The sequence below is a fragment of the Giraffa tippelskirchi genome, chromosome 8 (assembly GCF_054371585.1).
Source record: "Giraffa tippelskirchi isolate mGirTip1 chromosome 8, T2T-mGirTip1v1.2.pri, whole genome shotgun sequence".
Taxonomy (NCBI): domain Eukaryota; kingdom Metazoa; phylum Chordata; class Mammalia; order Artiodactyla; family Giraffidae; genus Giraffa; species Giraffa tippelskirchi.
In genome coordinates this window covers 84,926,737-84,938,522 of record NC_137282.1, presented here as the reverse complement: position 1 = coordinate 84,938,522, position 11,786 = coordinate 84,926,737, and positions in this window count along the sequence as shown.

The window sequence follows — 11,786 nt, the reverse complement described above, 5'->3', positions numbered from 1 at the left end:
TCTTTTTGGTTATCTATTTTATATATAGCAATGTGTATATGTTAACTCCGAATTCTTTCTATAATGTATGTGCTGTGTGTGTGTGTGTGTGGTTAGTCACTAAGTCATGTCCGACCCATTGAGACTCCTTGGACTGTAACCTGCCAGGCTCTTCTGTCCATAGGATTTCCCAGACAAGAATACTGAAGTGGGTTGCCATTTCCTTCTTCAGGGAATTTTCCTGACCCAGAAATTGAAAACACATTTCCTGAGATTCCTGCATTGGCAAGCAGACTCATTACCTATGAGCCAACTGGGAAGCCCTTCTATAATATATAATAGAGATCAATGATCTGGGGTGATTTTTCTAGCTAACCCCACACCTGAAGGAGAGTAACATTAAAATGACTAAAATGAAAGCCCAGTGGAGACAGATAATATAGGGTCTCAGCTGAACAGAGGACAGGTAGCTGGGTTCACGGCACAGGCTAACAGGGGAGGCCATAACAATGTTTGTATAGGATCAACCCTTTTTTCCTTAATCAGTAGGAAACAGTCATTGTAGGTCTTAGGAGGAAATGCACTGAAGGTTTTTTGCAAGCGAGGCCAATGTCTAGTGGCACAGTAGTTGTCAATTAATCAGGTAGTCCTTGATAAGCCTTAGCATTCCACCTATTCTGTTCTGTCAGCAGAGAAGAATGGAATGTGAGAGAAGATGAGAGTTTTGATAAACCCTGTCCAAAGGATTTAAAAAAAAAAGAGTAGAAGTCTATGAGAGTTTCAGTTACCAACTTAGATGCGGGTTAGGAATGACCTTTATAAGAGATTTGAACGTTTTGCCATTCCTTATGTTTGCAATTTTGTAATTGTTATGGGGACTTTTTATTGTTATCAGCAGCCTTCCTGATTATCTTTGAGAAAAACAAATACCAAAGGAACTAGGGTGTCTGTATCTCATTTATAAGCTTAATTTTGGAGGGCAGAAAGGAAATCCAACCGGCTAGAACAGCACTTACGAAAGAGGAAGAAAGCAATTGAATCCTGGTGATCTGTTGAAAAGATAAAGAAGATGGGTGGCTGACCTGGTTTTGCATGATTTTTATTTTATTTTATAAATAAATTTATTTATTTTAGTTGATTTTGCATGGTTTTAAGAAAGGTTTTAGCAATGAAAAGCATTAGTTGAAATTTTTAAGTTTAATTTTTTTAACTTTAAAAATTTTTTATATTGAAGTGTTGCTGATTAACAATGTTGTGTTTGTTTCAGGTGTACAGTAAAGTGATTCAGTTATATACATATTAATACATTTATCTATTCTTTTTCAAATTCTTTTCTCATTTAGGTTGTAACAGTTTAATTTTATTCACAAAGTGTATGGACATTTTTTTTTTATTTCTACAATATTGGGTTGAGAGTTTGTACAAGTAGGAAGTACCAGGTTGTTCACTAAAGTCTATTTTCTTGGGAAAAGGAAAACAAGGTTTAAATAAAGTCAAAGATGAGTATCCCCAACTTCCCTTCCTCAAATTATCTCATCCTTCTCCTGGCAGAGACAGAATTGTACTAAGGGTTGCATTTGTTGTATTAGTAAAGGACAATCTGTTCCATTCACCTGGTATAATTTTAGGAACAGAAACACATTTTAGTAGTAAGTTGTAAATTTCCTGTCAAATATGTTTCCGCCACATCCCCACACTTGATGCTCAGCAGACTCCAGAAAAAATAACTGCAACAATCTTCTGAAAACTTTATTAAATCATTTCCCTTCCTGTGGTTCATATACTAGTTTCTAAAAAGAGTTCTAGAATGTAAGCTCCAATGGAACATAACAATATGCCATAATAAAAATTAAAGTTAGAAGACTACATATGCGTGAATTCAGAATGCTGATGATTACTCCCCAATCCAAAAAGATAAATAATTTCAGGCACTTGCTCATCTCTTTCTCTGGCCTGAAATAACTCAGTGATGGTGATCATCACCCGTGTGCTCTCATATCCTTCTAAGGGACTCTGGCCACCCTTAACCTCTGCTGCCAAAGTAGCCACATGTTCACACCCCTCTCATTGCTGACCTCAGCTTATTGAATTAGGACTAGTCCCTGATTAGAGGCAGTTTATCCATGGAATGCTTAATCACTTCATCCAACACAAGAGTTAGGCTCTCTCTGTTGATTGCAGTGGGAAGCAAAAAATTCACAGTTGGATGACTGACAAACATTAGGACCAAAACTCCCTAGGGTATGGCCAAGTCATAGCTGCAAAGACTTAGAAGAGAAAATCTATTAACCACAAATTCTAAGCTTTCAAGGCATCCTGAGAAACCAGTTGCCCCCTACCAAGTTCTCAGTTTAGTGAGAACTTAGTGTAGCTGCTCTTTCCAAATTTCCATGAGAATCCATTTATTTTCTCAAGGTTAGCTTGATAATAAATTGAATTAACTTGAATTTTTTCTTTTCATTGCAACAATGAACACTAGACCAAAATACCCTACACTCAACTTTCCATCAAAGCAGAGTCTCTTCCAGGCATTATTCAAAATTTACATTCTCCAAGCAGCATTGTTTTTAAAGGGAGCCTATTCTATACATTTGCACTCATCTCAAAATTGCAATCACTCATCTCACAATTAAACTCATCTCACACACTAGCAAAGTAATGCTCAAAATTCTCCAAGCTAGGCTTCAACAGTATGTGAACCGAGAGCTTCCAGATGTTCAAGCTGGATTTAGAAAAGGCAGAGAAACCAGAGATCAAATTGCCAACATCTGTTGGGTCATAGAAAAAGAAAGAGAGTTCCAGAAGAACACCTACTTCTGCTTCATTGACTATGCTAAAGCCTTTGACTGTGTGGATCACAAAAAGCTGTGGAAAATTCTTCAAGAGGTGGGAGTACCAGACCACTTTACCTGTCTCCTGAAAAATCTGTATGCAGGTCAAGAAGCAATAGTTAAAACTGGACGTGAAACAACAGATTGGTTCCAAATTGGGAAAGGAGTACGTCAAGGAGGTATACTGTCTCCTTGCTTGTGCTGTGCTCAGTCACTCAGTCCTGTTGGACTCTTTGCGACCACAAGGGCTGTAGCCCACCAGGCTCCTGTGCCCATGGGGATTCTCCAGGCAAGAATACTAGAGTGGGTTGCCATGCCCTCCTCCAGGGAATCTCCCCAACCTCAGGATCGAACACAGGTCTCTCGCATTGCAGGCGAATTCTTTACCATCTGAGCCACCAGAGGAGCCACCTTGCTTATTTAACTTATAATGCTGACTTCATCATGCGAAATGTTGGGCTGGATGAAGCACAGGCTGGAATCAAGATTGCCTGGAGAAATATCAATAATCTCAGATACGCAGATGACGTCACCCTTATGGCAAAAAAAACGGAGAGAAACTAAAGAACCTCTTGATGAAAGTGAAGGAGGAGAGTGAAAAGGTGGCTTAAAACTCAGCATTCAAAAAAATGAGTATCATGGCATCCGATCGCATCACTTCATGGCAAATAGATGGGGAAACAATGGAACCAGTGAGAGACTTTCTTTCCTTGGGCTCCGAAATCGCTGCAGATGGTGACTGCAGCCATAAAATTAAAAGACGCTTGCTCCTTGGAAGAAAAGCTATGACCAACCTAGACAGCATATTAAAAAGCAGAGACATTACTTTGCTGACAAAGGTCCATCTGGTCAAAGCTATGGTTTTTCCAATAATCATGAATGGATGTGAGAGTTGGGCCATAAAGAAAGCCGAGCGCTGAAGAATTTATGCTTTTGAACTGTGGTCTTGGAGAAGACTCTTGAGAGTCCCTTGGACTGCAAGGAGATAAAACAAGTCAATCCTAAAGGAAATCAGTCCTGAATATTCATTAGAAGGACTGATGCTGAAGCTCCAATACTTTGGCTACCTGATGTGAAGAGCTGACTCATTTGAAAAGACCCTGATGCTGGGAAAGATTGAAGACAGGAGGATAAGGGGATGACAGAGGATGAGATGGTTGGATGGCATCACCAACTCGATGGACATGAGTTTGAGTAAGCTCTAGGAGTTAGTGATGAACGAGGAAGCCTGGAGTGCTTCAGTCCATTGGGTCTCAAAGAGTTGGACATGACTGAGTGAACTGAGCTGAACTGATCTGCTTACTCAACAGAAGATAAAAAATTGGACCAATTCTATATACTTGCTGACTGTACTGACTATAAATTTGTGCTCAAATTAATGGGCATTATGAGCATTCAACACTGCTCTAGTAGATTTGTTTTCAACTCTGAGCCAACTAGTTAACATCTTAGCTCCTTAAATCTCCAAAGCTCAAGTGCCTCTCACATAAATTGTCAACTTCCAACACATAGTTCATTGGGAAAAAAAAAAGATGAAATCTCAGACCAAAAATCCCAGTCTCAATTTCCACTACCAATTTCCTTAAACTACCACCATCCAGCTACACATTCAATTTGTTTTTTTCTAGTGGAATTAGAGGTCCTCTTTCCGGACTAAGTCCCCTCTTACCCTGTGCCTTAGATCCTATTCTTCTTTGCCTTTATAAAAAATACTGCTTTTGAATAATCTTCCTTCTCTTCTACAGCATTAATTTCTCTATACTGGGTCAATTTTTTGAGTTAGAAGTATGTATTAATGTCTCTATCATGAAAACAATGAGCCTCCTTAGATTCCTTGAGCACTTCCAGCCTCAACTGTATGCCTTAGGTCTCCTTCACAGAAACCTCCTCCCAAGGCTTGTCTACAGCTACTGTTTCTACTTCCTTGCATCATATTTTCTTCTCAATCCACTGCAGTTGAGGTTTAGTTTTCATTTCTTTAAATTTACTTTGCGGGGGTCACCAATAACCTGAGCCTCATCAAAGCCAGTGACTGCTTCTCCATCCTCATCTTGAGGAAATATCAATTTCCTCAGCAAATAGCAGAATTGGCCACTCCTCTCACCCTTTTTTCACACATTTATTCTTCAATTCTAGGATCATAGTCTTAGCTTTCTTCAGACTTTACTGGATCCTCGCTCTGTGTGTTTATGAATGTGCATCAGTCTGTCTGTCTCTCCTAGCCACTTTTCCCCCACATGATCTCTATATTGATGCCTCAAGGCCAAGTTCTCTATCTCAAGCATTCATCTTTTCCCCATAAATTCTATGTTATTAAAATGCAGCTGTATACTAAAAATTTACATCTTAATCCTCAATCTGTCTTCTAAATTCCAGACTTAACTATCTAGTTGTTCAATTCATGCGTGTGATGGATGTCCAATAAACAGTCAGGTTTAGCACAGCTTATATCTACATGATATTTGGGTCTTTCTACAAACAGCACCTCCCTGCTGACACTTTATCAACATACCTATTTAAAAGAGCAAATCCGTCTTTCGGACTCTGTGGGAGAAGGCGAAGTTGGGATGATTTGAGAGAATAGCCTTGAAACATGTATATTATCATATGTGAAATAGATTGCCAGTTCAGGTTCAATGCATGAGACAGGGTGCTCAGGGCTGGTGCACTGGGATGACCCTGAGGGTTGGGATGGGCAGGGAGGTGGGAGGGGGATTCAGGATGGGGAACACATGTACACCCATGGCTGATTCATGTCAATGTATGGCAAACCACTACAATATTGTAAAGTAATTAGCCTCCAACTAAAATAAATTAATTAATTAAATTTTAAAAAATAAATAAAAAAGAAAAGAGCAAATCCACCCTAAGTGTTTCTGTTTTCCTTGTAACATTAAAATTGGCTTTATTATACTCATCACCTTCTGATATCTATTGTTTATTTATTATCTATCTTACCCTCAAGGAAAGGTAGCTCCATAAAGGTAGAGACTTATTCTACTGCCTTCACAGCTATATTTCCAAGGGTAAGTATAATCTTGGGGTAGGAATAATGCACTCAAAAATGTTTGTGAAATTAATATACCTCACAACAAGTCTTTGCTACTCAGAAAATGGCATCATGCTATGCTTATTTGCTCAGAACAAAAGCCCCCAGAATTATACCTAATTTTTCTCTTCTCTCATTCTCTACATTCCATCCCATCAGTCTAATTCAAAATATATCCTACATCTTAGCATTCTCACTATCTTAATTGCTATTCACTTTCAGTCCAAGATACCACCATCTCATTGGGTTATTTCCACAGGCTCCTAATCATTTTCTCTGCACCCCTAATTTTCTCCCCTAGCCAAAGAGGTCCTCCTGCACAGTACATTGAGTGTTTTTTCTAAATTACAAATCTGACCCCACCACAGTTGTACTCAAAATCCTTCAACTTCCTACTGAAACTCTAAAACATTCAAAACTATTCAACACAATATGTGGGGTCCTACACTAGCTCCCCTTTGCCTATGTCACCATCCTTATCTCTTAACACTACTTCTAATCATTTCCTTTGGACACAACATGAGCAGTCCCATCTCAGGTTTCTTCATTTGGAACACTTCCTCCAGGATTTTTACTTAGTTGATTTCTTCTCATAACTTGGACTTTAAATGCTAGCTCTTCGGGCCTGGAGTTGTAAAACATGATTAAATCTCAAACCACACCATTAACTCATTTTGTGACTGAGAAAATAATTTAACATCACTAAATGCTAGTTTTCATAATATAACAATAAAAGTGACAGTCGCTCTGTTCTGACTTTTTGTGACCCCATGGACTGTAACCCACCAGGCTCCTCTGTCCATGGAATTCTCCAGGCAAGAATATTGGAGTGGGTTGCCATTCCCTTCTCCAGGGGATCTTCCCAACCCAGGAATCAAACCCAGGGCTTCTGCATCACAAGCAGATTCTTTACCATCTGAGCCACCAGAGAAGCTCATAACAATAAAAACCTGTAAATTATAAGACTATCATTAACCTCAACTGAGAGCACAAGTTGAAAGTTCTGCATAAATCATAAAGTACTATAATCATACTCTGATCACCATCTGTACAGATTGCCTGCATTATTAAAATTCTGTGAAGATTAATTGGGATTTTATGCAATGAATAGACCTGTAAATAGGTGAAAATGACAACTTTTACATGGAAATATTAATATATGCTTTATATGTAATAGTATTTGATCTTTGAAATAGTGTATTAATGTGTTACTCTTTATTTCAATGATAAAAAATAATATCCAGCATTGGTTGTCAAGTACCTTATTGAAATTTTATTTCATTAAAGAGGGGAACATACATAAAGGCAAATTTTGTTCAATTTTCTTAATTAAATCTTGAAATCTTGGATATGATACTTGTAAAACTACCTGTATGCCTCACTACTGTGGCCTTTTTTGACTATATCATTTTGCCAGCTATCTACACAAATGCCTACACTTCAATCATGGGTAAACCCTTGAGTCAAAAAAAGAAATAAAAGCTATACTACAGTGGAATGGCAACTGTTAAATACAAACTGCAACTCCATCACAAAAATAAAGATTCATTGATAAACAATTTTTCAATTAAAATGACAAGTACAAAAATCAGTAAATGCATAGATTAAATTTTGACCAGAGTATAGGAAGATTTACTGGAAAATTAAATGACCTGAGTTGTTTCGTTGAACTGGAAATAAAGCAGTGGTCTGGAAGTAAGAAATGCAAATTCTATTTCTGTATTTATAATTTATTAAGTGTGACAGAATCTTCTACCTCTCTGGGGATCAATTTCTTTTCCATAAAAAATGAAAGTTATAGATGACCTAGATGACTGCCAAGGTCTTTCTATTTTTGGAATTGTAATTCCATGAACAACTTCTGACAGAGCAGCTCCAGAATGGGATAAGCTACAGACCAAAAAACACAGTGATAAGAAGCTAGAAGGAGCTATCAGGGCCTGGACACACATATCATTTGGGTAGAAGGAAATCTGTCGGCCCAGATTCATTTCCTAGCTTCACTGCAACCTCTCTGAATGATCTCTGGGAATTTTTGCTTTATTTTGGTCTCCGAACTCCAGAGAGTTTTGAAAATTACATGAGATAAGAGTGGGAAAGCACCTTTCTCTCCTGGAAAATTCCAATGGAAAATTATAAATAGTTTCTATAGTTCATAATCTAAATAGTTGCTCAGACTTTTGCTGTCATAGATGATATCGGAGATGACAAATTACTTTTCTATTTATCAGGCTCTAAAAGGAATGTACACACTTTGACACAGCCTGTTGGGAAAATGAGGACTCCCTAACTGAAAGGAAAACAACTCTGGGCCTTGAAATAGTAAAGAAATATAGCTCTACTAAGGCATGAATTTAAGACATTTGTCTTCAGTAGATGTAGATTTTACCAGGTTGGGTGAATTAAAGTTGCACTGGAAAATTTCTTGGGAAACTTGGTACTTTTTCATTTTCTTACAAACCACGTGAATAATTTTGAATATTTATGTCTTCTTTACAATTTTCCCCACTGAAATTCTCTCTAAGATGAACAGTGACTTAATTAATTACATTTTTAGGTTTATTGGTAAACACAGCCAGTCCAAAGTAAGTGTAACTATCAGTGAGAAAAATGGGTTCCAGGTTTAGTCTAACCTCGCCACATGGTATTTGCTAAAAAGCCTGTCTCTTTGCTCTGCCAATTTATAAAGGAATTATGCACTAAACCTGGAAGCTTAGTGGTCAAATGTTCTACCAAAGAAAAATGTTTTATTCTATTTTAAAAATACCAAGAGCATTAAACATTATATCAAGGTTTTTTATTCAATAATCTTTTTTTTTTCTGTTTCTCTCTCTGGATAGTTGATTGATAGCTAGGTAGATAGATAGATAGATATGAATTCATTTTAAAATGTAATTAATTAAAAAAAAAAATAACTTAAAAATCCTATAATCGGATGTTACAAACACATATAGCCATCTTACCACAAAGCCCCTCCTGTTTTCCACTTTCCAGAAATACAGAAGAAATGGAAGACAGGAGCAAAAAGAAAAGATGACAGAACAAACGAGAGAAAGAGGGATTTTAAGATGGCATGAGGGGAAAAGGCAGAGTGAAAGATGAAAGGGAAATAAATGGCAAAAATAGGGTAGGATAATGAGGCAGTAGGATGAGTGGTAATTAAATGTCTTGCAATTTTTCTTTCCATGCCTTCCTGCTTAATATTATGTGCCTAATTATTTTTTAAGTTGTTTTCTGATTATTTTGCCTAATAGGAATTGTTTCTTCTTCCATTCAACTCACAGTGGAGACAACTGTAGTGTAGTGGTGGAGACAACTTTTGATACCATTGCCTCTTCCCTAGTCTAGTAGATCTTTAAGCAGAAGACAAGTGCCTCAACTTCCAAGATGTTACAATCACACATTTTATCTTTTCTCTGTGTTCTGAGATTTGCTAGTACCTAGATCTATGTGCCTGGTGGTGAAATGAGTTTAATAGTCTTCATGTAAGTAGATGCCATGACATATGCAATCTCTGTATATTCTTCATGAAAATACACAGAAGAATGAGCAATGCAGGCATAATGAGATGAGACTGTTTTATTGTTACCATTTTAGTTTATTTTTCTTGACTTCTATTTTAAGTGCTAGACTTGGCCTAGGGAAGAACAGGCAAACTATAAGGAGGCTTTAGGTCCCAGAGCTGACTCAGTCCTTAACTATCTTTGAGAATTTACATACTCCTCAATGAACAGTTTGTTTTGAACATACAAATTGAAAATGTAATATTTTTATACTGGTTTCTTTTTTTATAGGTATACAATAAAGTGATTCATTTATATATATGTGTGTGTATTCTTTTCTATTTTAGGTTATTACAAGATATCAAATATAGTTCTCTGTGCTGTACAGTAGGTCCTTGTTGTTTACCTATTTTATATATAGTAGTGTATATCTGTCAATTCCAAACTCCTAATTTATCCTTCTTACCCTTTTTCCCTTTGGTAACCATAAATTTGTTTTCTATGTATATGAATCTTTTTCTGTTTTGTAAATAAGTTCACGTGTGTCATTTTTTTAGATTTCACATATAAGTGATATCATATGATATTTGTCTTTGTCTGCCTTACTTCACTTATTAGGATAATCTCTTGGTCCAAATATGTTGCTGCAACTGCCATTATTTTATTATTTTCTATTTTTTATGTCTGAGCAACATTCCATCATATGTGTGTGTATGTGTGTGTTTGTGTGTGTGATAGTATTAGTCACTCAGTCATGTCCAATCTTTGCAACCCCATGGACTGTATAGCCCACCAGGCTCCTCTCTCCATGAGATTTCCCAGGCAAGAATCCTGGAGTGGGTTGCCATTTCCTTCTCCAGAGGATCTTCTTCACCCAAGAAATGAACCCAGGTCTCCTGCATTATAGGCTGATTCTTCACTGGTTGAGCCACCAGGGAATCCTACATCTTCTTTATCCATTTGTCTATCCATGGATACTTAGGTTGCTTCCATGTCTTGGTTATTATAAATAGTGCTGTTATGAACATTGGCATGCAAGTAATTTTTTGAATTTTAATTTTTTGTGTTTTTCTGGATATATGCCCCAGAGTGGGATTGATGGATCATATGATAACTATATTCTTATGTTTTTAAGGAAACTCCATGGGCTTCCTAGATGGCGTTAATAGTAAAGAACCCACCTGCCAATGTGGTTTCAATCCCTGGGTCAGGGAAGAACCCTGGAGTAGGAAAGGGCAACCTGCCCCAGTATTCTTGCCTATAAAATTCCACGGACAGAAGAGCCACAAAGAGTCAAACACTCCTGAACTACTGAGCACAAGGAACCTCCTCCATACTATTCTCCATAGTGGCTGCCATACTTGCTCTGCTTTGTAAACTGTAAAACAATGACAAAAATGATGGCCATTATTACTTCTATTTTTTTGTAGTAATATTACCAACAAAATAGAGGTATAATAATTTATTTCCCATTTCTAAGGTTTGTTGCACCAATTTACCCCATTTCTTATGTACTTATGTGGCACTTAAAGAAGTGTTTTGGTATATTTGGGCTTCCCCAGTGACTCAGACGATAAAGAATCTGCCTGCAGTGCAGGAGGTTCCCTGGGTTGGGAAGATCCCCTGGAGAATGGAATGGAAATCCACTCCAGTATCCTTGCCTGGAGAATTCCATGGACAGAAGACCCTGGCAGGCTACAGTCCATGGGGTCACAAAGAGTCAAACATGACTGAGTGACCAACAGTTTGGTATAGTTGTTCTCCCTATGACCCATTCTGCCTTGTCTGTAATTTTTTTCTCCTGGGCAATTGATGCCTAGTTCCCCTTGTTAAATTCACTTAAGCCTCAGGAATCTCCATCGAAGCCTATAGCACTGTTTGTATAGGCAGCAAACTGTTCCCCATATTTGGGGGAGGCAATAAAATTAAACTAACTTATTTACAATAACAGCCACTTGTTGCTATGAGATGTGCCATGACAGGACTGAAAATCATCCTCTTGGTCATGCAAGAAGAAGGTATAAATAAGGCAGCCAGAGAGGTTTTATTTGTGTTAGCAACAGATGCAGAAGAGCAAAACAGCTACTCCAATAATACCTCCCATATGCTGGCGCAAACAAAAAGAAGACCTAACTGTCCCCAGCTAAATGAATTAGTGCTCCTCAGTGATGCCATTGCCCAGGGCAGGGTTTTGTTCTTCCTCTATGATGTCTTTTCAGTGCCAAATCTCTCTTCAGTTTCACTAAGCTCAGTTTCCAGGAGCCAGGCTGCCTGGACTCTGATTTGGACCTATTCCAAGGACAATGATTGGTTTATTCACAGGCTGTTCACGTGATATCTCCTTTGACCTTGGATGCTCTTCAGAGTTCAAACGATGCAAATTGGTGTTTTTGTTTTTCTTTCCACTTTAGTTTTCAGAATCAC